At 32.1% G+C, this 23523-nt stretch overlaps 1 protein-coding gene and 2 long non-coding RNA genes across 18 annotated transcripts in view; 2 read left to right on the top strand and 1 right to left on the bottom strand.

The window, feature by feature from the left end:
• The window catches only part of LOC107993776 (ecdysone-induced protein 78C), a 137123-nt gene that overhangs the window by 37778 nt on the left and 75822 nt on the right, over nt 1-23523 (top strand). The window lies entirely within an intron of this gene.
• Nucleotides 8179-21434, bottom strand: LOC107993780 (uncharacterized). Of its 9 annotated transcripts, none has more exons than XR_009830125.1 (8): nt 20080-21434; nt 19484-19702; nt 18608-18974; nt 17580-17914; nt 17404-17498; nt 10484-17164; nt 9058-10174; nt 8179-8664 (listed from the first exon to the last, which is right to left on the bottom strand). It is a non-coding gene; the product is annotated as an uncharacterized LOC107993780 (long non-coding RNA). The 9 variants fall into 9 exon arrangements; XR_009830126.1 differs by having other exon boundaries at nt 17622-17914; XR_009830123.1 differs by having other exon boundaries at nt 10484-17498; nt 19484-19812.
• On the top strand, nt 21176-23095 carry LOC114576973 (uncharacterized). The gene is made up of 3 exons (XR_009830134.1): nt 21176-21316; nt 22011-22076; nt 22689-23095. It is a non-coding gene; the product is annotated as an uncharacterized LOC114576973 (long non-coding RNA).

Below are 23523 nucleotides of genomic sequence, written 5' to 3'. Positions count from 1 at the left end.
ATTTTTCTTTTCTTTGTGAAACAAACTTTTTACTAAAATCTTGAATAATAATTGCTAATGAAATTATTACAATTTAAATTCGTTGACTAAGAATAAATTCTGTATCATTATTGACGAAATTCATCATATTTGATAAAAATTCTTTAATTCTTTTAATTTTTCGAAAAGCTAGACGGACAACGAAGAAAATAAAATCTAACGAAGATATTTATTTCATAAAGCTAAAATAAAAATTTATCATTTAATATTTCATAACGATTCAAAGAGGAAGACAAAAGATGGCGAGCAAATTTGGAAAAATGAACGAAATTCTTCTATATTTGAAAATATAGCATATCTCTATAATATCCAACAGTTTCTTTTCCACACCAAACCACGTTTTCCCCGGGCGATATCTCCTCTTTCAAGCTCGAACTTCAAGGAACGTCGTGTCCTCTTCTCTCTGTTTCTCACCCTCCGCGATAAAGCCGAGCTTTTACGGCTCGCTAGAATTAGCCATTTACTCCCTTCGTTCAGCCTAATTCACCCGGTGAACAATGGAAAACGGTGACAAAACGCTTGGCCACCGCTTCTGACACGCGTTTCTCCTTTTCTTCCCTCGCCTTTTTTCTTTTTTTTCTTCTTTTTTTTTCTGTTCTTTCGACTCTTTGTCAATAAAGCCGCTTCTATTCTCGGAACCAGATAAGGCAATTCCATGGATGGTTGGCGCGAAATTATTACGTTATCGTTGCCTCGTGATCGTGAATTTCGCGGGTTTTTCGACGATATCGTTGCTCCATCCTGAAAGTTTCTTCTTCTAAATTAAAATAGATGCGTTCTCTGTCCGACTTACGAGCCGTGTCAAGCGAATTAACGAGGACTAATCAACGTAATTGCCGAATAACGGTTTTATCCGATTCCATGTCACATTCCGGAATTAATGCTGATATCTCTTGGGAATACGTTTTATACGATCTTCGTGATTCCGCTTTTTTTTTAACCAAGTGTGTGCACTCTTATTTTGCGTTTGTAACATTCCAAGTTATCAGAGATAGGGTAGAGTTGAATTTTACGAATATTTGATAAGCTTCTAAAAGAAAATCTTTGACGAAAAAAGAAGTTTTGGAAATAATTTTTTGGGGGAGGGACGTGTTAATAAAAATATGTTAATAAAGTGGGACGAAAAAATTAAAATGCGATTATTTCTACTCGTTAAAATTCTTGTATAATGTCTTTTATTTTTTAATGGTATTTACACGTGAGCACGAATATCGAACATATCGAATTATTAAATTTAAAATTGAAATTAAGTTAAGTTAAAATTTATCATATTGGAAATCTGGAAATTATATTAGAATTAAATTTTTTTTTTTTCGTTATTTCTTTACGATATTTGATTTCATCTTCGTTTCACACGTGTCTAGGTTTATCTAGATTTCTCGCTTTATACGGAATTCTATTTTCAATTGATTCACGACTCGTTTGAGTTGTATCGTAATCGGCTTTATCAATTTCCATTTCTGTTCCTTACGCGTTAATTCGTTTGTTTAATATGGCCAGATTTCTAATGCGAATCGATTTAACCTACTTTATGACTTTATCGCAACACAAACGTGTTGCATTACGCCCACCGACAGCAACGATGATACGGAGAATTTTAATATAGAAAATAATTGTCGAATTCGACGAAATTGGTTCGATACTGGTGTATTAATTTCATTTTTTTTTCATTCTATGAAGGGAAAAAGAGATAATTACACGAATTAAAGATTACGATTTTTATAATTTAATGAGAAATTTCTAACGAAAAATATTACATATTTTTTTTCCAGTAATTATACATGTATAATATCGTAAGTTTCATTAAAGGAAATCAAAAAGAAGAGTGGGAAAAAAATTGTGAGAAAAATAAAAATTATTAATTAAAGATTACGATTTTTATAAATTAATGGGAAATTTCTAACGAAAAATATTAAACATGTTTTATAAGTAATTATAATATCATAAGTGTTTTATTAAAGGAAATCAAAGAGAAGAGTAGGAAAAAAATTGTGTAAATAAAAGTTATGTTGGAAATTACTTGAGAATTTATAACTAAATTACGAATTATTTATAGATTTATAGGAATAGTAATAAACATAAAATAAGCTATTTCCTCGATAATCACGATCGTTTAATGAAATAATTATGTAATAAAATATTTTATTGTACGTATGGATATGAACGACATTTTTTTATCATAATTCATGCATGATTCATCTCTCGATGCATACATGTACACGTGTAAAGTTAAAATATATAAAGCACAGTGTTCTTCGGTTTGAGTCTGTCTATCTATAGCAAGATGACGTGCATGAAAGCCAAGATTATAAAGAATTCACGAGCACCTTTTTAAACTAATGATATCAAGTTTAAAAAAACTTTCAGCTTAAAAAGCTGTCAGATGTATAAAATTTCTTTATAATATTTTCTCATTCCAAAGAGAGAGAGAGAGAGTAGAACTACTGTCTGCGCTACTCGTATGATAATATTAAGATTAATAATACGAATATATGAATGTATGAATAATAATAAATAAATTAACTATATTCCTAAAGTATACAGTGTTTACACGATTATACAATTTTTAAAAATAATTCCCCGAGCTTAAGAAGAATGCAGAGATCGAAATGATTAAATATTTATTTTACATTTTACCGGATTAACTTAAATTGATTGACGCGATATATTAATTTTCATAAAAATTGTCATACCGTCAATCATTAATTTGCATCAATTCAACGGATAAAATTTCGATGATATTAATATGAAAAAAAAAATAAATAAATAAATAAATAAATAAATTATGACTCAAGTTTATTATAAACTCGAATCTCTTCAAATTAAATAAAATTTCATCCACAATTAATCAAAAGGAAGAATGCGAAATAAAAATAGCAATTCGAAATACATGTATTTCAAACTTAATAATTTCGCTCCACGACTCGGGTAAAACCGGTTATCATTCCCGATATTGCCTCAAGCATCTTTAGCAAACGGAATTTATTTCTTCGGAGGATTAGAAATTGTACTTTAACGTATGATGGTTATTTGAAACTTGATTTGTCGCCACGTATTTGGTTACAAACTCTCGAAATTGCGAGAGGAAGCGAAGAGAAAGCTGTACAACAGATTTATAAATCTGCCATCTTCTCGGCCATCGTAACTATCCATCAACGACCATAATCCAACATTTCCATTCCAAAAATAGATCCTCCCTTTTTTCTTTTTCCTTTAAAATTCGATCGAAACCCCGTCCCTTCCGAACGCTGTTCCAAAAATTTTCCCTTTCCCCCTCTCCAATCCAACTCCCCTCGCTCCATACCAGGATGAAACGCACTAGAACGCGTGTTCCGTTCGTGTGATCCATTCAACCATAGCCTTCCCTGCCCCCTCTTCCTCTCAGCGACTTTGTCATCGTCGCGACAGTGTCGCGGCAACGTTTAGCCTAACTCAACTGTAAGTAAACGGGAAGATATGTAATAATATAAGCCCTCCTCCTCCTCCTCCGCCGCGGTGCATTTAATAAATCGACGTCGTGGCGCACGTTCGTCGTGGCCGGCACCGGGAGCCGAACCCGGAAATCAGGACGATCTCGTGTTCACGGTGGGTCCTTCACGTGACGTCACGGACTGGTTCTACATGTTCCAGGTGTGTGCGCGCATACCTGTACTGCTACGTAGGTACGAGGGAGCACGTAGACACACGCTGAGGGATGGAGGAGGAAGGGAGAGGAGGGAAAGGTGGAGGAGATGAAGAGGAGATGAAGGAGGAGGAAAGAGAGAGAGAGAGAGAGAGAGAAATGGCCGCCGATCGTTCGGGTGCCGGGGATCCAGGAAACTGCAGCTGCAGCTGCGAGCAACCGCGAGACCGGTCATCGAACGACAACACCGGGCGACGGTGGCGGCGACCAAACGTAAATCCTGCCAGGTGAAATATAGACAAACCGGGGGATACGAGCAGGAAACACCTGAAGGAGAGACGAGGATGCGCGGAGGAGGAACCGGGTCAGGATTTATCGCGTCCTCGTCAGATGAGACGCGAGAATAATGCACCGTGTTCTTCAGCGCCGGTTCATCTGGGGATATTTTTTTCTCTCTCTTTCTTTCTTTTTCTTCTTCTTCTTCTTTTTTCCACGGGGATTCTTTTCACGTTGATGGGGATTTTCTGGTTTGCCCGGTATGGAAGAGGATGATTTATTCTCATCGGTGGCGCGGTTTAGAGGAAAGGGGAATAGGAATTTGGAAAAAGATTCGAGATATTTTGAACATTTTTTTTTTTCGAATTTTTGAAGATAGAAAAGTAGAGCGAAATTTTTGAATCTTTTATAAATTTATCAATTTTTTTAGAAAAAAAAAAGGTAATTGATCTCGTATTTTCTTGTCTTGATCGAAGAAGAGAATTAATTTATTCTCGTAATCGATGCGATTGTTTCGTGTTTCCTTTCGAGGGAGGAATTGCTCGGCATCGAATGTTTCTACCGAATCTGAACTCTCTTTTCGAGCTTGGAAGCTGAAAGGGAACGAATATAAAAAGATTGGATTGAAAGCTTTTAGGAGGCGAAAGGGTGACTGGTTGAAATGCATTAATCGATCGAATAATTTGTTCGAATTGAATTGCTTCTTCTTAAGTCTTTGACGAGATTATTTGAAAGAGAGAAAGGTGTAAAATAAAGTATCATTTCCAACTTGGTGTTCATATTTATACTCAAAAACAATAATTTCATTTTATTAAATTCTCTTATTATTGAGGATTAATCGAGTCAATCCTCGATTTAAATTCAGTTCAGATTATTTTTACATTTAACTCGTTCGTCTTGAAAATCTTATTAAATCTAAAATATTCAAATATTCGAAGATATCCAATTTTTAATATTTGAATATTCTAAATTTCCAATATCTAATATTCCCAAGGTATCTCAAAGGTAATTATGCTTGATTAAACTTCCATATCTCATCATCAAAGTTCTATTTTTTCTCACTTTCTCTTAACTTAACTAAAGAAATATATCTTCGGAAACATTTTGATCGAAGATATGTCCACATTAATCAGTGTTTCCCTTTCTTTCGTCAATCAAGTGCAAAACAAAAACCATGAAGCAACAGAGCGTGCCGAAAGGGATCAAACGAAGGGTTATTGAGTTAAAGGGAAGAAACGTCGTTGATCTTAAAAAAAAACTCCTCGATTTAGAACATCTGTCCCTCGAATTATCCAGAAAAAAGCAAAAGGAAAAACGCGAGGCAACTTTCTTTCATCCGTAAGAGCAGTGTGAGGATTAACTTCGGTATAAATCTAAAGTACATGTAAAAAAATTCAGTCCATAAAATTTGAATATTATTAATAAGTGATCTCGTCCTCGTAGAATCATCTACTTGTATAATATACTTCGATACTTGTTAAATAAATAATCTTCGAATATCGTAAAAAAGAGAAGACATTCGATTAAATTTTTGAACAATAAAAAAATTGTAAATAATAATTAAAAATTTCCCCTAATTTCATTTTAATTTTTCCATTTCCATTTCAGGGAACTGCTTACCAATAATATAACATGTTTTTAAAGAAATTAAAGAAAAGTATATATAATTATTTTACAATCACAATTACAAGAATTACTTCAAAGATAGCCGAGAAGATATAATTCCAAATGAATAGACAATATTTTTAATACAAAAATCCCATTTGAAACTAACAGAACTTCAGATCTAAATCTATCTACGATACTATCTTTCCCTCAATGTTCAAATCTCACTCGCGATCAACTCGATCCCATCGCTGAAACGTAAAAACCTTCTCGTTTGAAACGCGTGAAATCGAAAGAACAACAAGTTGTAAAAAAGAGGAGGGAAAAAAAGAAAAAAAAAATATTCTATCCTATCCGATAGAAAAAGGAGGAATGAATCCGAAAAAAAAAAAAGTGGAGGAGAGAAATTAAAATGGAGGCGAAAGGAGGAAGAGGGAAGGAAAGATAGAAGCGTTACGTAATGTTGGGTTGCAAAGGATAGATATAACGAGTTAATTACACTCCGATCTCTGGGATCAATGCACCGCGGGAAAAGGGAAAAAAGCGAGGATAAGGAAGAGCAGAGGGAGATGGGAGAGACCGGATCGAGAGGAGATCGAATGTTAATACGTACGACCGATCGATGACGAGATTCGTCGTGCATGCAACCAAAAGGGGCCTTGTGTTACGCTTAAAATCCGGAGATTAACATTGGATCGGGAAGAATCTCAGAAGAACCATCGCGTGTAAGATTAACTTTGCCATTCTTCTTTTTATATTTAATATAGTTTTTTAAATTAAAAAAAAATTATACGAATAATTTAACAACTGATTCGAAATGAAAATAAAAAGAAAAATTGTATTATTTCTATTGTTATTTGGGAAGTATTCGTACGTACCATTTTTCTTTAATATAAATACCGTTTATAAGAGATCGCGTTTTAATTGAATATCTCTAAACACGTGCACGAATGATAAGATTTTTTAATTAATATCTCGGACGAATCCCTCGCTTGGCCCTTTCAGAGTTAATGGAACTCGATATCCTTGATCCTTGACTTAAATTTTTGGGGTAATTCCATTCCTGGAACTGATGATTCGATCTTTGCGAATCTTCCGCGAAGATATCACGGGGAAGCTTTCTCGTGGATTGGAAGGAAGGATTCGCTGGAACGGAGTTAGAAATCTGATTCTCAAATGTACGCTTTCGATTTCTGTCACGTAATCCTGTACAAATACGAAACTTTGCAAGATTTCGCGATAAACCATTTTTTTTTTCCCCTACAAGTTTTTTCCCTTACTTTTGATTAATTTGATCTCGAGATTCGAACATAAAGATTACTCCTTTATCTAATATAGGAACGAGTTGATCTATCGACGATATTATTTTCCGGATAAAAAAGTTTGAAAAAGCATTTCGATTTATAACAAAAAAAAACTCCATAAGTTGAAATCAGATTTAAAACACAAGTTTTAACAAAGAACTTCGAAATCGTTACGAAAAATAATATTCTTGCAATTTTGTGTTCATAACGTGCTCAATCGGAGAGGAAATCTTCGATATAAAGTAAAAGGAAAACGATTCTGGAAATTTCAAAAGTGTCAAGCATCTGTAATACAAACCATTGTGCGTTGAACACAGATTATTATTTAACGCGACCGCTTGAACTGGTTAACCTAGACGCGCACGTCTCGAAAACTTACTTGCCCAATTTCGTTTCGACCGAGAGACGCAACGCTCCGTCCCTGCCCGTCTTCCGAGCAGAGGTAGTCAAGAAACGAAGCGAACGATCTTCCAGAATGAAATATTCCTCGCTTCCGCGGCTGGCGTGCCGCAAACGTTAACTTTTCCACGCGAAAATTGTCCCGACGGAGCACGCTGCGATGTATGCGCGGCACACATGCGCATGCACGCGGGAGAGATAACGAGAAATATAAATTCCGTAGGATGGTCGGGTTCCTGTAAAATTGCAACGAGATATTCGCGTGCGCGTGTGCGCTCACCTGTATCGATGCACACGCGTCCCCTCTCTGCGCTGGTATTGGCGCACCGCTCTATATACAGTGCTCGCGAAGTTTCGTGGCCATTTTATTGAGATCGGGCAATTTCGAACGGCCATTACCGGCCAGCATGCGGAAGTATGTATATTTGCAAATGAAACGGGCAGTTGAGAGAGCTGGGATTGTGTTTGTGCGCCGATCGGTTATTGCGAGCCGCGGCTTAACCCCCGCGGGGGTTACCAATTGTCCAGATATTTCTGTTATTCGCGGTGAAATAGAAGAAAATCTGCTTTTCCGTGATTTTTTTTTTTTTTTTTTGAATCTGCGTTGCGATTTTTTTCCAGTTTATTTCGCGATTGGTCGAAAATTTCGTTAAGTAAGATTTCCCTTGCAGTTTTGTATATTTTCATGCTGGTTCGAATCTCTTCTTGGCTGTTATTGTCATTTTGAAATAGAAAGAATCAGAGATTTAGAATTGATTTTTGGTACAGTGATTTTTTTTTTTTTTTTGCTATTTGAATTAGATAAAGTGTTTGTTGCAAAGTAAACGTGATATTAAATATTTCGTTTAAATATTCTATTTGTTGTAATTTCATTAATTATATATTAATTTTCTGTATCTGTATTGGTTGAATAAATTTTGATTTTTGAAGACGTATAGTGATTTTTTTGCCTTTATTTAAATGAGATATTGCAAATATTTTAACGGTAATTATTGACGGTAATTAAAATTCACTTCATCTAAAATTATTTTGAATATGTGATAAATCGAATACTCCCCTTGCTTTTCATCCCCTGCGTCTTTTCTCACAATTTGAAGCATATTTATTGGACATATTAAGGCGACAAATATTCAGTTTTTACTTGGCACTTCGCACAGCTGGCATCGAGGTGAACAAAGGTTCCGCGGTGTCTGCATTGCGGAACGCATTTTGTAACGTCTCCAACACCCTCCAGACTCGAAGGATTCTGGCAATTTGGATCGGAATCCTCTCGGCAGAATCGTTTGAGATCCTCTTTAGATCCGCTTCATTACCATTCTTCATCGCCTACATGCATCCCTTCTACATATACATATATCATTACTCCCTTCGTTCTTCTTTCACAAACGAAACCCTTATCCTATCCCCTTCTCAATTTTTCTGAAATATAACATTCTCAATTTACTAATTTAAGTATAAATGAAACGTAAACGCGAGGCAACGTGATATATTTCTGTGAATCAATAAATAAACCACTCGTATACACACACATACACACACACAACATATCATGTTCTCCTCGTGAGAGAAGTGAATAAAGAGAAATGAAATTTGTCAAGTGATATAAGGGCGTATAATAGAACTCGGGAAGAAAAATTGAAAATACTAAATTTGAAATTGCATATTAAAAAATATTCTATACTTTACGTATAATCTAAAACAAGACAGACACCCTGTGCATACACCGTGCACCGTTTCTCGGGGATGCGTGCCTCGAGCAACACATGTGCAAACGATTTTCTGTTGAACGGGTCCCGAGGGGATTTGACTTACGTTCGTAGGCAACCCCTGTTCATAAATCTGCGCGTTGTAATGCCCGAGGCGCAATCGCAATCACTTTGTGGACGGGGCCTGCGGAATGCTTTATGGTCGAGTTAATACCGATATCAGGTATCCGACTGGGCCGACTCTTCCGCGCGTTTTCCGCTCTGCACAGCGCCTTATCCCTCGGCCATCGCCCGCTAATTTCATTAACACCGATCGAGGATCGACCTTTGATCGGTTCGTTGTTCATCAAAACGACGGGATCCTCTTCGTTCTATCGAAAAACGAACAAATTTGGATTGACCTATTGGACGGCAAGTGTAATTAAATTTATTATAATGGAAAAATTTATTTTGCGGTAAATGATATTGACGAGACTCGTTACGTGGTAATTGATTGCGAGGTTGAAAAGTTGGAAATATTGTACGTTTGATGTTGTAAAATAACATCTCTCTTTAAATGTAATCAAATTTGTTTTTATTTTGATACATTTGAAATGCAATGGGAAGCAGTGGGAGTCATGCGATGCCTGGAGAAATATCAAAATTCGTTGTTAGTTGTATTGTATGTACAGTTATAAGGGGGAAGAGGAAAAGTTCGTGTTTGTTATATCATCTATCTATATTTAATTATATCATGAAAGTTATTTTATTCATGGCTGTTAGTTTATGCACATGCAGGTATACCATGGCATTGAGAATAATCATACATTCGTTGCGAATCGATAAAATAAACTCTTTCGAAGATATCCATTTTTGTATATTCGTATTTCTCATGAATGCATAAAAACATCTATACTTCGGTTTCACCAATATGTTTAAGCTTTACTAGAAAAATTAATAATATGCGTAACCTTGATGGAAAGTTTAAATTCGTGTAAAAGTTCTCGTCTCTTTTAGAGGCTTTGCTCGTTCAATCGTATTGCTGTGGCCTTCTGAAACTTTCGACGTACGTGAATCGATATGTTAAAGTAGAGTTGCATTGCTGCAACACGGTGCAAATGTATCGCTCGTGCACCATTGTGTAAATGAGAAATTATATAGACACGCTCGAGGTAACGTGAATAATGTCGCTGTTCATTCATCGAATCCTCGCAGAAATTTGTCATCCATCTTTATCATTTTTCCTATATTTTTTTAAAATAAAATCCTGATAAATCGATGCAAATATATATGATTGATCAAAGAGATTGAAATTGAAGTATTTTGAAACTTTGCTGAAACGAAATTTTAATCGATGCTCGATTAAATAAATTCTTATTAAATCCATTTACTATTATACAATAAAGATTTGAATCGATGCGTAAATAGTTCAAATAATAGAAATATACGTTTAAAAAAGTATGGATTCAATCAATCGATCAAGTATTAATTAAGATTTTGTTTCAATGAGCAAACAGACATACATACGTTTACAATCAAGAGTTTATTTTTACCTTTATTTATCCATAGATAAAATATTGTTTTATTCAACACATGGATCTATATATTTTCCAATTTGACAATTCGAGATTTCATTTATATTCATTTACATTCATCACTTATTACAATCTTATCTCAAACATAACCTTCTCTCGAAAAAATTATTCTTATCGTTCTAAATCGCTCGTTACGTCCCACGTATATTCTTTACTGAGCACAATTTTTAATTTCCATTCTTGTTTCGAGAACAAAAACACGAGAGAACGCAATTCACTATAATCTTCTAGTTTCTTTCTTTCCACGTGATACATTAGAAAGCCGTTCCGCCATTTCAGTTTTCACGCAAACGAAAGGACGAGAATAGCCGATGCTCTTCTCGTAAGATCGTTTAGCGGTCCACGTTACCGATCTGATTGCTGCGCGCGCAGCAAACCGCAAATTACAAACATGGAGTTGAACTTTATACGAGTACCGTGAGTAGAAAGTTGCTCTCTCGTTATGCTGGGAATCGATCCTTCTCGACCAACCTGAAATGGTTCATCGTTTGGCGAATCGAAACACTCTTCTCTCTCGCTTTCTCGGTTTTTTTCGGTTACCCACCATTCTTTCCTTTCGGTGTTACATAACGCGAAGGAAGAGATAAGTGAACACGTTCATCACGAGTCGAGAGAAGAGAAAAAAAGGGAGGCACGTATCTGGAAGGAATCAAACAATAGCGCCATTAAAAGCGAGAGCTCGAACCTTAACGTAATATCGAGTTCTCTGAATAAATAATAAGTTCGCTTCGTTCGGAGCTAAATGTTACTGCAAGGTCCGGATTGCCCAAGCGGAAGCATTGAACGTTGTATCAAAATTATGGATGAATAAATTATAACGAATATAACGAAAATATACTTTTTTCTCTTTCTTTTTTTTCTCTTTCTTTCTAATTAAATTAGATTTTTTGCAATACATGAAATTCAAAATTTAACGGCATTTACTAGAAAAATAGTGAGATATTTTGCGACTATGAAAACGTCGTTATATCGTTGAAAGTTAAATAAATACATGGTTATGTTTAAGATTGCGTGTTCGAATAGATCGATGGGGTCAAAAGAGAAATGGTTTTCTCTCTGAACCTACTTAATGGCTTTTCTTAATGCCATGTGATTTCCTACCCGTTTTTGTCTTTCTTTGGTGAGAGGATACTTAACACGATGTTCTAACCGGGCATATCTATTTATATCAAGCAATGTATACGATATTTAAAGTCGAGATGTGTAAAAAAAAAAAGAAAAAAAACGAGATTAGATTGCGGAGAAATTTATTCTTCATCGTGTAATGCAAAGGATTATATAAACTATGTGTTGAGAACAACTCGTTGGTTAAAGTACATCGATAATTTATACAATCTTGTGCATGTCGTTGCAATTCCCAAGGAAAGTTTCATGTTCCTTGCCGTGCTCGTGTATTTTTCTCCCGTGTTTTGTTTTATGCTTTCGAAATGTTACGAAATTCTAAAAAAAATATTTCACCAACCATTTGGAAATTTTATATCTTATCTTAGAATGGCAAAATGTTATCGTTGTTTCATTATAATATCTTTCGATATATAAAATTCTATGCACAAAATCTGTACAACTTGTACAAGAAAGATCTGTATATGTATTTCTAGGTACGTAACATTTTAATTTTACGAATTATGTAATAAAAGTTCAATGTATCAAATATCCTAGAAAGAAAAAGTCACTAGGTTGACTAATCCAGATATTCCAATCCAACAACAAGTTATTCTTGTAATATAAATTTACTTATCTATTTCCATTCATTTATTATTCATTTAAATTTTATTTAACTAATTTTATCGTATAAAGTTACATAAAGTTCGTAAGTAATTAATTAAAGATTTAACAATATTTTGAACTCTTGAAATTCGATCGAAGAGAATATATATATTTATAGCTTCATAATACACATTAAAGAACTCTAGATAGATTAAATTTTGAATCATTAGTAATATAATATAAATAATTGATCATAAATAATTATATTTCGGTTACTATTTTTACGAAAAATATCAGTTTTTATTTCTGGAAAGAAGTTATACTGTGATATAAATGATTTTTTCATAAAAATTAATATTTTAAAATAAAACAGATAACATTATCTATATGCATATAAAAAAATATTAATTCCAAATTCACAATCAGATACTTAATTATCTTTAATTTCACATATAAAAACTATTTCTAAAAAAAAAAAGGAGAAGAAAAAGTGTAATTCTAATAAGAAGATCAAGAGTCGATTTCAGTAGTATAAGCGTATAATTAATCAAACGCTTAATACAATGCATTCGATATACTCTACAGATATAACACAAAAGAATCTTTACGTATAAAATTCACATTCTATCATGTGTTACCAAACCATATAACCAATTTTCTTATAACGTTACAACATTCCAAGCTTATCGTTAAATTTACATGTCAAAAACTTTAAAAACTTTTCAAATTTTAAACTTTTGCATCAATTCAATCATTTTAATTTCAACGATATTTCAATTTTTCATAGACTCTTACATTTATTCTATTATTTTTTCCCAAAGACAGACATCATCGAAACTGTCCCAAGAGGAGCTAGGAAAATTGATTAATTTTCCAAGATTAAAATTACGACACGATCGGAGAACTTCATAAATAGGAGGTCGTGGTGACATAGCAAAAATTTCGCTTCAGAGTAACCGAGAGAATTGTGTGCTGGCAATAAATACATCCCGCGTCTACTCGCATTAGGCAACCGATCGGCTCGTGGACGGTGTTTAATTATAAACCGGGCGGCGATAAATAGCGGCGTGTCCATTAAGCGGTGATTACAAAGCGCCGGCGTCGGTAAGAATTAATTGCCAGCTTGGGAGTAGCAACAATCGTGCGACACGGAAAAGGATAGCCTGGGAGGATCAGCGACCGCATACGTTTAATATCTGCCGTTTAAAGATGATTTATCACGGGGAACATTTTTAGTGTATCGGCCGAATTTTCAGTTTTATTATCATTTTTTTTTTTCTATAGAAACGTGACTTTTTTTGATATTTTTATTCGTTTCTAAATTGAATTTAATTTCGATGGATTGTGTGTAAAGAAAATCGATTAAAATGATGGAGAGATCGAAGTATTTTTTTGTCAAAATTAAAAAAAGAATTATTTGAATACTTTTGGAAGATTATAATAAGTTAATTGTTATGTGTTTTATACAATTAGAGCAGTCAAGATCAATTTTATAAATAAGAATTGACAAAAAAATTAACGAGAAAAGGAATAATCGATTCTCAGTCTGAGAATCGGATAAAATAATTATCTTTTAAACAGAAATTTAATTTTTTTGAAAAACTGTTATCAAAAATGATGAGAAATTTTTAACGACTAATAATAGATTTTTGAACAAACATCAATACCTTTTTACCAAAAAAAAATGATGAGAAACACAGATAAATATGGAATGGATCCCATTCTATTCGATACATATGATAGAAATACCCATATCTTCATAATTATCAGATTCTATAATAAATCCTCTACCATTTCACTTCTCGACGCATCGCGAAACTCATTCACATATTTATTTTAATCCTCCCTTTCGCCGTCCCCTCTTTACATATTCAACAAAAAAACGTGAAAAAAATTTAATCGAATCTCAATTTCACTCCGCCACCCGATCTGGGCTGCAGATTTTCCATCCATCCGTCCACTTATCCAAATTCACCCCTTACTCCGTTTCGCTCCTCGAAATCTCCATCTCGCGCACGATACTTGCCACGTGAAATAAAGGAAAAACTGCATCGATCACGCGAGCCATTTCGCGGAGCGGTGCCCCGGGTGTCGAGTGTAGGACGACGATACGGAACGTGAGTAACGGGAATTCGAAGGTGAATGCTCGGGCAAATTGCGAATTACGATACGCGGCGTATCGCCCCGCGTATACGTAACGTCCGCGCGCGGGTCCGCGCGAGTGGCATCTCCACGCTTCGGCGCAACAACGCATCGGCGAGTAACCGAGTAACCAGTAATTGACTTGGTACGAGACCAGGGTCTCGAATGTGTACGCAGAGCGGAGTACGAGAGAGGCGGAGAGAATGAGAGAGAGAGAGAGAGAGAATGGAGGACGTGATCGAGGAGAGGAACGCGATAAGGCGAGGTAGAGAATAAAAATTTTTCCGTGGAGAAGGTTTTCGACGAGGTCGAAGGCTCGAAGAATTTCGAGGGAATCGTGGAAAACGCGGACTAACAGGCGGCTGCTAAGAATAAATTCTCGGTGGAATAGTTCCGCGAGCCGGCTCGAGGAATCTGCGATTCGCAGGGGTGGGTGCCTTAATGGCTTCTCTTATTACCACTAGCCGTTTCGTGTAATTGTCCGCCTCTTTTTCCCCTCTTTTCTTCTTGCTTTCTTCTTTCTTACTTTTTTTCTTTTTTTCTTTTACTTTTTGTAGTTGGCTGGATGGAGCGTGCGGGAATGTTTCTTTGTGCCAGATTAGTGGAGGTTTTACCGGAGGATTTATACGCATGAGTTTTGTATAGGAATTTGGTACGAGGAGAGAGGGAGGGATGCTCGAAACACTTTGTGTTTAAATCGAGATCGAATTAGGGGATAAATGGGGATTTAATTGTCAAGATCGAGAGGATTTTTAAAGAAATATAATGAATATAAGATTTAAAAATGTTTGAATCTAAAAAATTCGATATCTAAACGATAAAGAAAACATAATTTTTTATAATCTATAAATATCGATTTTGATATTTTTTTTAAATTAAAAGTGGAATGGAAGAATTATATTTTTTTAAATTCTGAACGATATACAAATAATTTTAAATAATTATATCTAATTTTAAAAGAATTGTAAGTTAGATAATTATTTAATATAATTAAAATGAATGAATGGAAGCTAATATATTTTCCAAAAGATAAATAGGTATTACAATAATCATCAAAGAAAATAATATAGAAAAATATCGAAATATTTATTATTATAATTTATTGAATACTAAGTAAAATGTAATACTAAAATAAGATATAATTTTATTTTAATATTTAAATAACATATTAATCCCTTTCTTGAATAATTATATTAATCAGTGCATAATAATTCCCACAAAAATAAATCGAGACCACTATATATATATATATTATGTAATATCGATTGTGTAATATAGAATAACAAAAAATAATTAAAAAACAAGCTTGAAAATATTATTTATAAACATGTGAAGTTTTTTCCATTTTATTACGTAAAACGTTTAATCAAATCTCGCTACGAAATTTTATCAATTATGCAATATTTTAATATTTTCATAAGTTACAATCAATTTTGACAGTGAATTTTTCATTTTTTATTGAAAGTTAAAAATTTTATAAATTATTTTTACTTCGTCATTTTTATTATTATTTTATTCTTTTATTTTATTTTGCACGAATTTTTTTTTTTCAATACCATATTCAAACACATACTCTCTCGAATATACTCATTCTCGTTCGTACGGCGATAAATGAAAAAAAATTCAATTTTCATGTATGTATATCGATATATCGTGATATATTCATTAATATTCGTATCGTTACTTCGTGACACTTCAATTCGTTCTAACTTTCAACACGGGCATTACCCATGAAAAATTGCTGAGATAAACCTTATACGTTTTCCTTTGAAATTCCAGGTCATGAATTCCACACTAGCCACCCCTATTAAATTACGAAGATACGGTTCGTCCTCCTGTGTCACTTAAATCATGATCCATTACTATAAAAAAATATATATACTGCTTCCCTATATTGGAAAAAAAAAATAAGGGAATAATACCCGTCATCGTATTTTATGACGTTAAAAATATTAGCAATACAATACGTATTTCTTGTCTTGGATAGTTACAAGATTTACGTAAGCTGTTGAAAACAAGAGTGATGTAAGTCGAAGAAAGTTGCAATGAAAGTTGTGTTAAATTGAGTTGATTTACACTGTAATTTATTCACAGGTATTCTTACGTTATAGGTAACTATAAATTATAATAAGATTACAGTTTTTATCCTTTAATGATGTAAGAGTTTTTCTATATTTGTAGATGTGCTTATAAGAATTAAAATAAACTGTTATCTTTTGTACTTGATTTTCATATGGAAATAACTTTTGATCTTTTAGTACCTTTAAAATTAATATTTCGATTATAGCTTCATTTAAAAATGATACTTTGATACACTTTGACTGAAAGTCTTCGTATATTTTCATTATATAGCCTTCGTATATTGATATAAGATTAATTTTAATTTCGTAAAATTTAATAGTTTTCACAATTATTTCGAAGAATTTTTATCGAACCTTTATCAGATACAAATTCAAAATTTCGATATCGATCGTAAAAATGGAAAACTTGTTTGGAGATTGGCTGACTTTTACGTGGAACAATCGCAGAAACGTCGATCCAACGCGTCGATACACGCGTTGGCCAAATATTAGATTTCGACGCATGTTGATAACAAACAGCAACAACGTACGTATATGTCTACTTTGTACGAACGTAAATAACATTTTTCAGTTAAATAACGTTACATCCATGGCTATAAATCGTGATTCCACGCAAACATCACGAAGACCGGACGAATACGCGGAATATCGGGTTGGAGGTTTTGATGAAATGGTAATATTGAACTATCGACTGTTCGACGATCTGAACCTGAAAAATATTCATCGTATATAGCGTTTAATGTTTATGAATGTTGATATAGCGCTCGAAAGTTGCTCGATTTACTGAAAGATTTAGTTATGACTAATTCTTCCTTTTCATTTCTTTTCTTTTTTTAATAGAATTCTGAAACTGAGAGCAAATTCGATAACCACTCTTTTCAGAAAGTCTGAATTTTTGCATCATGAATCATTGAATTTATGAATTTTTCAATTTTGAAATATTTGAACCTTAAATCTTGAGATCTGTTTAAATCTTTAAATCCTTAAATCTTTGTATCTTTGGAATTCTTGTGTCCTTTTACTTTTAAATTTTTGGATTTTATCTGTAATTTAAATAAATAAATTTTATGACTTGAAATATTATGAATGATATATGATATTAAGTGCCATTTATGATCACCTACATTAAAATAATCTATATGTTTTTCTAAAAATTGTATCAGAACCTGATGTATAAGGCGAAAATTTGGTAGTGAAATTCGCATTGCAGAGGGAGGACTAACTGGCCGCCGAACTTTCTTCGTTACTTCCGTTCGCGGACGGAAGCGGAACTTAATTAATGCGGGTTCGTTACGCGGTGCGAATATACTGTGCTTTCCAGAATTTCAGATTAAACCTAACTAGAAGCTATACTTTCCTGGGGGAGTTCCAGCTTCTCGCAATAACCTGAGCTCCTTCAACGACTCCAATTAATTGCCGTGCCATGATATCAGATTCATTCAGCAGACAGAAATACGAACTGTAAATCCATGATTGAATCGATTATTTAAAAATATTTTATGAAGTAGATCAAAAAATATTATACATCTTTGATTTTGTTTGGATATTTAACTTTTTTATCTTACAGTGCAAAATTTTATATATCATTGAATCTTTAAATATAAATCTTTGAATTATTCAATTCAATTATTCAATTATCAGAAAACGAGAAAACGAATAACAATATTCTATACATTTATAAGTTTTTAATATTTATAAGTTAGCATTGTAGTAAGATAGATTTTGATCTTAATAAAGTTAGTATTAAATTAATTTTAATACTATTTTATATTAACATTAAAATGTATTTTCTCTAATATTATAACTTAATATTCTTCATATCTATATCACAATCTTCTCCAAGTAAATATCGAGATAAAAAATTTACATATACTTTAAAATATAATTTTAAAGTATATAAATTCAAAGAAAAATAAATATTGTATCTTTAAAAAATGAAGAAAATTTGACATTTATAAAAAATTTTGTAACAAAAATCTTATCTCACTAGAATAATGTACTATAATAGATTGTTTTTAAAAAAAAAAAACTATTGCAATTGTGTATATAATCTAATGATGTACATAAAAGGTATTCTTCTTCGCATTCCAGAAACCACGGAATCCAGCTTTTCCGTTAATGAGAATAATTAGCAAGAGGTCGTTGTACTTACGTATATGGCTTAAGGTCGTGCTAAAGTCTCCATTGAATCGAACGTGGGATATACCCGGTACTTTCAGTTTCCGGTATCTTTCAGATTAAACTAACGTTGCCTGACGTCTACGTGTGCATGATTTTCACCAATGTGTTGCACCGTAAAAGGATTTTAATACGTCGAGTTTATATGTCGTTTAATTACCGTCATTCCATATTTTTTTCTTGTTTTACATCGTTAAATGTTACTCCTATAATTTGCATTAAAAACGAGACATTTGGATTTTTCTCATTTCACGTTTAACGAGTTTAAAATTGTCGCTGCTCATTGCTGACCATTAGCTCACAGAGATTTCACTTCCAATTGATCGAAAGTGGTGTTTTTCCTGTCGTAAGTAGGTTTACATAGTTAATTTCATGCTTATAAATTGAAATTGATATTTACTGGTTGATGAGTTTTTTGTCGCTTTGAAATAAATTCATTTGTTTGAAATAAAGATAAATCTATTTGATAAATATAGATATAAGAAATATTAAGTAAAAAAATATTAGAAATTTTAGACAAATGTGATAGAAAAAGTTTTATTTATTAAAAATAAAAATATACTTCAATTTTGATTACTTCATGCAGTAAATTTGTATGTTGTTTTATTGGAATATTTATGATTTTTCAATATAAAATATTAAAAAAAAAATTATACTTTATTATATAAAATGAATTCTTCGTTGGAAAAAATATTTATTTTATAAAAACTCAATTTTACAATGTGAAATATAAATAAAAAAAATAATTATTATTACTTTGTTTACAAAATGCATATTTGATTTTAAAAAACACAACATTTTGTTTCCAAAAACAAATTCTTTATCAAACGAATATTTAGAAGTAACCTACCATAAAATATACATAAGTCAAAGAAAATTGATCCGACGAGTGTAACTCGTGCCGACACCAGAGGTCGTTTAATTGGCAGGTCGGCAATTAGGCGATTAATTAAGTGCGGTTAAGACGTAACAGGAGGAACGAACATAGCCTCTTCTTGCGTAATAATGCTCATGGCAGTGAACCTGAAGTCGAAGGCACTTCGCTTCTCACGTCGACAACGAGAAGCGGCTGCACACGGAAAAAACATTAGTCTGATGCATCTATCTAGACAATTGTCCCGTACGGTTTTCTTTTGCATAAAGTTTTACATTTCCTAGCTGTTATTCTGTAAGTAAATTCTAAAAACAAGTTTAGCTGATGATTGAAATAAAAAAAAAACAGGAAATAGAAATTTTATTTCTTTTTAATTCCGATATATTGAATATTATAATTGAAAATTCAATTTATATAAGTTTTATTTTATTTGATTTATATTATTTTATATTATTTTCTTTGATTTATCTCTACGTTTTCTCTGATTTGTAAAAAATATTTTACATTAATTTTTTAAGAACAAATAAAATTAAATAACATGATTTTAAAGGAATGAAATTTAAACTACATACCGCTGATTCAATACTTTCATAGTCCATCGAATAATCTTTCAATATCAAACTTTCAACCGATAATGATATTTCAAAAGAAAATACTTTTCTCGACGATAAAAAAATCTGCTTACAAATTCATTGATTTATCAACGATCGATCGAAAAAGCGATTTAAACCAATCGATTAATTCTGCTTCCGAGAACAAGTACAAAAAACACTTATACAAATCTCAAACGGATTCTTCGTTCGAATCTCGACCATTCTTTTATGCGAGAAGAGAAGAAAGTAGTTTAATTCAATACCGAAATGCGATTCGGATTGGTTTTGTCATCCAAGAAAAAAAAGCACAAGGAAAAACAAGACGGATACGCCTATCCAACCTTCTCCTTTGTTGCCATTCGAATTCAATTCTCCAATTCTCTTCTTCTTTTCATCCAGTTTTAGCAGTTTTTTACCAGCATTGTCGTAATTTGTCATCGACCGAGGAACTTAGTTCTCGTGCACATTCGTAGCAATTTGTTCCTTCAACGGGACACTCTGCTCTCGACAGATAATTCGTTTTATTCATTAGCCTTCACTATCTATCTCTCTTCCTTCTATTCAATTCTCTGTCCTCATCTTTCTCTTATTCCAACTTTCGTTCGTTGTACCTAACCTCCAATGCTTTATTCCGCTAGTTACATCGCAATACTTGAATTCAACTCGTTTCTTTCTTTTATTTTTCAACAAACATCACCATTTGTCCACCATTTTTTTTTCTTCTTTTCGTCTAGTTTTTTTTTTTTATTATTCACCGTTTTCGTTATCAGTTTGAACACTCGTGAACGATCAAAAACTAGAAGCGGAATTGTACGAATTTGTTTGTTTACCGATCGAGAAAAAAGTCGATTCGATGGTCCACATTCAAACCACGTTTCGAATTCTGATTGGTCCCGTTCGTCGTTCGTTTGAATATTTACAAGAAGAGGGCGCAAAAGGTGTCCATATTCGATAGATAGTTTTCGTTTCGTTTCAACTTCATTTCCGTTCGGTTACGATCAGAATACGTGAAAATGTTTTTTATCGCAAAGTTGAGTATTTACACTTGGCGTCGTTGTACCGCTCGCTTTTACATAATTTAGTTATGAGACATTTATTATGTAATTTATCGAGACACGCTTGAGAGAAGCTGGTTGCGTAACTTCCTACATGAGGCTTTACTGCGTGAATTACCGTGCTGAAGTGCTTCGAGATATTCTAACGCCTCGAATCGAAGGTTGTCGTGTACGTTTTTATACACTTTTACTTGTATAAATGGTGAAATAATTGCAAGATTGTTGAGATTATTCTTTAAGTAGCATTTAGGTGTCAGAATGAAATACGTAAAATATTTCGTATGTATCTTAATTTTTTATCTTAAAAGATTTTTTCCTAATTTTTAACTTTTTTGAAATATCTAAAATTTCTATATTTTATATGCTAATGCATATAATTAGAATATATTTTAATTTTTTTTTTTTTTTTGGATTTATAAAATATTTTTATTTTTCATTTTATATTTGTTTTGTCTTATATATATTTTGTTTCATTTATCTTTGAGATTTTTATGTTTTTTTTATACAGGAATATATAATTTTTTTTCTTTAATTTTCTTACATTATTTTTATATATTAATTTAGATTTTTGCTTATTTTAGAACACATTATTTTTATATTTATTGTAATTTTTTTTATTTTAAATTGTCTTCTATTCTATTTTATTATATTACATGTTAATATAAATTTAAATATTTTATTTCATTTATTTTGTATTATTTTTCGTAAAATATTTCTTTTTTTTTTATTGTTTAGGAATCTAATCTGGAATATTCTTTTTCACGATTTTTTATTTTGTTCACATATTTTAATCGAAATATTTATTACATTTATACCATGGACAACGTCAACAATATCGTTTATTTTGGAATGCAGAATTGTTGGGTGATGTCAGCCATGTTGCTACATAAATCATGACATGAAGTGATCGTTACCAAGCTCGTAAGTGTTGTGTGTATTTGGTCCTAAGATTTTTTTTTCTGGCCTCTATTGCGGTTTCACTTGGCGCGTTTCGTTTCATAGCCAGTCACCCTTGGCATTGTATTGTCACGATATCAACCTCTCTTTGTATTCACATTCTCACTATAGTTAGTCAACGAACTTTGAACTTTGATTCTTAGTAAATCTGACAAATAATCTTTCTTTCATCTTATATTTTTTTCATTCATTTACAATAACGTTCTCAAAGCTTTTCCTTTTTTCTATGAAAAAACGTAAAACTTATTTCTTAAAAAACAATTGATAGCAATTTATATAAAGTTTAAAATAAATATTTTTTATTTTTTAATAACACGATAGAGTAAAAATATTTTGAAAATAAAAAATTCAATTCTAATTCTATTTCATGTTTTGCGTTATTTCTAATATAAAAATATTTTATTTAGTTTAAACAGTTTTTTAAGATTTAGTTTTTTTAGATTTAGAAAACTAGTATCATTAAAATGAAAAAAAAAAGTAGCTAGATCTGATTTCTAATTTTATAACTAAAGTCGGTTATAAAAATGAAAAAATTGAAAATAATTTAATGCTAGATATTACTTATCATATTCGCAGTCTTCTAAGGATCAGCGGCGAGTTTATGTATGTTAATGGAGGAAATGAATGGAACACCTTAAATATAAAGGCTAAGTTCTCAGCTCCATTATCGTAACCTCTGGAGAACACGACTATACAATTACGATATTAATATTTATTTTCCTATTGTTCGACCATTTGCAATAATTTCATGTTTCTACTTCGTATCTTTTTGCATCTTATGTTTTATATTTTATTTATGTTTTTTTTTCCTTTTGTAATATTAAAGATATAAGCTAATATATTATATATTTATAAGCTAATATAAAACTCATTATAAAATTTATCATTTAATCTAATATTTGTTATAAAAAAAAATTTTATCAATAAATAGATTTGTTAATTATAATATTAATAATATTATTAATATTATTATTAATTTAAATAATTAAATATTGATATATTTATAATATATTATATAATATATTTCTAATATAATTAAATATTGAGTTATATATTTTTTAAAAATTTTCCTCTAAATAATTTTTAGATATATTTTGTAGTATATTTTTTTTTGATTTCTTCATGAAAAAATCTTAAAATTCCAGTAAATAATCCAATAATAACATGAAAATGGTAACAAAACATGAAGAAAATTGCAATAAATAATAAATGATTTTCTTTCGCCAACTATTCATCCGATGTAATCATCATAACTTCGTTCGCATGAATGTAAAACGCATAAACTTATATATATATATATACGTTCGACTCATGCTCATAGCAAATTGTGGTTAGAGAAGAGGTTTCACCGTTAGCATCGGGAAGAAAAAACATTTCCATCGACTTTTCTCTTTGTTCCTTGGACGTGTAA

This window comes from Apis cerana, linkage group LG6 (genome assembly GCF_029169275.1).
Source record: "Apis cerana isolate GH-2021 linkage group LG6, AcerK_1.0, whole genome shotgun sequence".
NCBI lineage: Eukaryota > Metazoa > Arthropoda > Insecta > Hymenoptera > Apidae > Apis > Apis cerana.
Note: the sequence above shows the minus strand (reverse complement) of the source record. Positions and strands in the feature narration are given on the sequence as shown.